This window comes from Lolium rigidum, chromosome 2, assembly GCF_022539505.1.
Source record: "Lolium rigidum isolate FL_2022 chromosome 2, APGP_CSIRO_Lrig_0.1, whole genome shotgun sequence".
Lineage (NCBI taxonomy): Eukaryota > Viridiplantae > Streptophyta > Magnoliopsida > Poales > Poaceae > Lolium > Lolium rigidum.
The window spans coordinates 67,545,300-67,549,522 of NC_061509.1; positions in this window are offsets into that span (position 1 = coordinate 67,545,300).

Here is a 4,223-nt window from a genome sequence, read left to right on the forward strand (position 1 = left end):
ATAGAGACATCCAACTCAAATTATAATTCCGTGAACAAGTATTCTGTGAAGTATAGCCTAAGAGACCCACACGGTGCACACACTCCACCTTTACACACGTGGGACAAGGAGTCTCCGGAGATCACATAAATAAAATCCACTTGAATAGCGTAACGACATCTAGATTACAAAGCTCATGGTCACATGAAGATCACTGATGACGCGTGAAGCACACGTCCGTTGGGAACCCCAAGAGGAAGGTGTGATGCGTACAGCAGCAAGTTTCCCTCAGTAAGAAACCAAGGTTATCGAACCAGTAGGAGATGAAGGCCACGTGAAGGTTGTTGGTGAAGGAGTGTAGTGCGGCGCAACACCGGGGATTCCGGCGCCAACGTGGAACTGCACAACATAATCAAAATACTTTGCCCCAACTTAACGGTGAGGTTGTCAATCTCACCGGCTTGCTGTAAACAAAGGATTAAACGTATGGTGTGGAGAATGATGTTTGTTTGCAAAGAACAGCGAGAGAACAATGATTGCGGTAGGTTGTATTTCAGATGTAAAAGAAAGGACCGGGGTCCACGAGTTCACTAGTGGTGTCTCTCCAATAAGATAAATAACATGTCGGGTGAACAAATTACGGTTGGGCAATTGACAAATAGAGAGGGCGTAACAATGCACATACATATCATGATGACTACTATGAGATTTACTTAGGGCATTACGACAAAGAACATAGACCTCTATCCAGCATGCATCTATGCCTAAAAAGTCCACCTTCGGGTTAGCATCCGCACCGCTTCCAGTATTAAGTTGCAAACAACAGACAATTGCATTAAGTACTATGCGTAATGTAGACAATACAAATATCCTTAGACAAAGCATTGATGTTTTATCCCTAGTGGCAACAGCACATCCACAACCTTAGAACTTTACTATCATCTGTCCCACATTCAATGGAGGCATGAACCCACTATCTAGCATAAATACTCCCTCTTGGAGTTACAAGTATCAACTTGGCCGAGCCTCTACTAGCAACGAGAGAGCATGCAAGATCATAAACAACACATGTATGATAGATCGATAATCAACTTGACATAGTATTCCATATTCATCGGATCCCAACAAACACAACATGTAGCATTACAAATAGATGATCTTGATCATGATAGGCAGCTCACAAGATCTAAACATGATAGCACAAGAGGAGAAGACAACCATCTAGCTACTGCTATGGACCCATAGTCCAATGATGAACTACTCATGCATCAGTCCGGAGGCGGGCATGGTGATGTAGAGCCCTCCGGTGATGATTCCCCTCTCCGGCAGGGTGCCGGAGGCGATCTTCAGAACCCCCCGAGATGGGGTTGACGGAAGTGGCGTCTCTGGAACTTTTCTCGTATCGTGGCTCTTGGTAATAGGGTTTTCGCGACTGAAGGATTATATAGGCTAAGGGGCAGAGTCGGGGGATGCTCGAGGGGCCCACCCCATATGGCGGCGCGGCCAGGGGTGGGGTCGTGCCCCCCTATGGTGTGGCCGCCTCGCGGCCCCTCTTCGTCTCCTCTTCGGTGTTCTAGAAGCTCCGTGGAAAATAAGACCGTGGGCTTTTGTTTCGTCCAATTCCGAGAATATTTCCTGTGTAGGATTTCTGAAACCAAAAACAGCAGAAAACAGGAACTGGCGCTTCGGCATCTTGTTAATAGGTTAGTGCCGGAAAATGCATCAAAATGATATAAAGTGTATATAAAACTTGTGAGTATTGTCATAAAACTAGCATGGAACATAAGAAATTATAGATATGTTTGAGACGTATCAATCACACCATGGGAGAGAGAGACATACCACATAGCTACTGGTACAGCCCTCAGCCCCGGGGGAGAACTACTCCCGCCTCATCATGGGAGTCAGCAACGGCGATGGAGATGGCGGTGGAGTCAATGGAGATGACTCCGAGGGCAATTCCCCGTCTCGGCAGGGTGCCAGAACAGGAACTTATGTCCCCCGGATCTTATCTACGATGGCGGCGGAGCTACAGAACTTTTCGTGGATGGAGGCTTGTATATTTAGGGTTTTTGCGTCGGGAGCTTTATATAGGCGGAAGGGCGAGGTCGGTGGAGGCCTGGTGGCCCCAGACCACCCCTAGGCGCGGGCTAGGTCCAGATCGCGCCTAGGGTAGGTCTGGCCACCCTGTGGCCCCCCTTCGTCTCCCCTCTGGACTTCGTATTTGCTCCGGGAAAAATAGGAACTTTGGTTTTTGTTTCGTACAATTCCGAGAATATTTCCTGCACAACTTTTCTGAAATACAAAAACAGCAGAAAATAGGGAACTGACACTGTGGCATCTTGTCAATAGGTTAGTTCCGGAAAATGCATAAAAGTGCCACGAAGTGTAAACAAAACATATAGCAATTGATGTAAAATAAGCATGGAGCATCAAAAATTATAGATGCGTTTGAGACGTATCAGTCACCAATGTACCCTAGATCTTCCAGCCCGCAATCCGTCAGGGTATATGTTCTTATTAGCCGCGTGTGGGACAATGAGCCTACTACGGGTAATTTCTGGCCTCGGGCGCAGCCGGGGCCCCCTTAGTAACCGTGTGTACCCACACTGAGTGTGCTGCCAGTATTGACATATTGGACACATGCTCATATTCGACACGAACAAATAAGAGCAGTCGCGTGTGCCTTCAGCTATTCGCTACCAATAGGCATGCCCCTATAGCGTTTTCCCTTCTAGTGCTATTGCACGTAGTGATGCCTTCGGATGTTGGTTGTATACTTTGAAGTAGCTAGGACTTGATGAACATTGATGCCAAGGGCCATATATTGTGTGAGGTGGTATATGCTAACCCTCACATGATGCTGAACTTGCGGTGCTGCGGGCGGTAGTATTACACTCTCTTTTGAAATGGTGGTAGGATGACACTATAGTATCTACTGCGATCGTTAGTAAGATCATAGTAGCTGGTAGGATAAACAAGTTTGATGTTTTTGCCTATATGATCAAGCATGCTTATGTTACTTGCCTTTTGTTATGAACTAGATTTGTCAGTATCTCTTGTTTATATGATCATGCGTGCTGAATTTAGTTCCTATGTTCTATCTTGTAAATTTACTACTAATACGTGATGTTCTATGGAAAAGTTCCCAAAATCTACAGGAGCTGGGATGATGTTAGCCTACAAGTGACCGGCTACGCAGGGAACCGCAGGGAACCGCCACAAAGGGTTCAAGACGAGAGAGGAGGCAGAAGAAGCTTACTCCTAGTTCTTAGCACAACAGTCAGGCTACTACAATAGTACATGTTGTTCTCAAGATCAAAGAACATGGAGCACAAAAGATCGTGGGTTATGGAGAAGAAAGTAGGCTCAAGGACTTTATCATCGTCGGATTGGTGATCTCGATCATGTATTTCATCTTCTTGTAAGCGTTTATGATCGCATGTACTAAACGTGTAAGAACCTAAATCCTGAACTAGTAGATAGTAAGCTCACCAAGTATAGGTGTACGGTGACCATAACATGCCATATGCAACCTCCCAAATAGATATGTTGCATCGGCACAACCAAAAATCCTAAGATGTTGCCAGCCAATCAAAGAGTGCTCAAATAGCACGTTCATGCAGGCTAAAACGTTGTTGACAACCAATCCTACTGCGAAAATAGGCCCAGACTAGGTCCTCATGGGAAGTCGTAGCATCGCCCTTGATGTGAGGAAGGAACTTAATCTATCACCACTCTAAAGTAGTAGGGGATGACAATCTGAGAATGTTTATATCTGAATATTATAAGAAGCTATACGGGCCACCGGTCCAGAATAGTTTCTCTTTATATAATGGTGCCAATTCAGATATCCCTCAAGTTTCTAGTGAGGAGAATGTGATGCTCACAGCCGACTTCACTGAGGAGGAGGTATTTGAGTCCATATCACAAACAGAGCACAATAAAGCACCGGGACCTGATGGGTTTCCTGCTGAATTCTATAAAAATTTCTGGAACACTATTAAGGGTAACCTTATGGCTATGTTTACGCAGCTGCAACAAGGTATCTTGCCGCTGTACAAACTAAATTTTGGGGTGATTGCCCTCTTACCAAAAATAGAAGATGCGGTACAGATTCAGCAATACAGACCCATATATTTGCTAAATGTGAGTTTCAAAATTTTCACAAAGGTGGGGACTAATCGGGTAACTGGGATACTCACAATGTTATTAGACCTTTCCAAACAACGTTTATGCCCGGC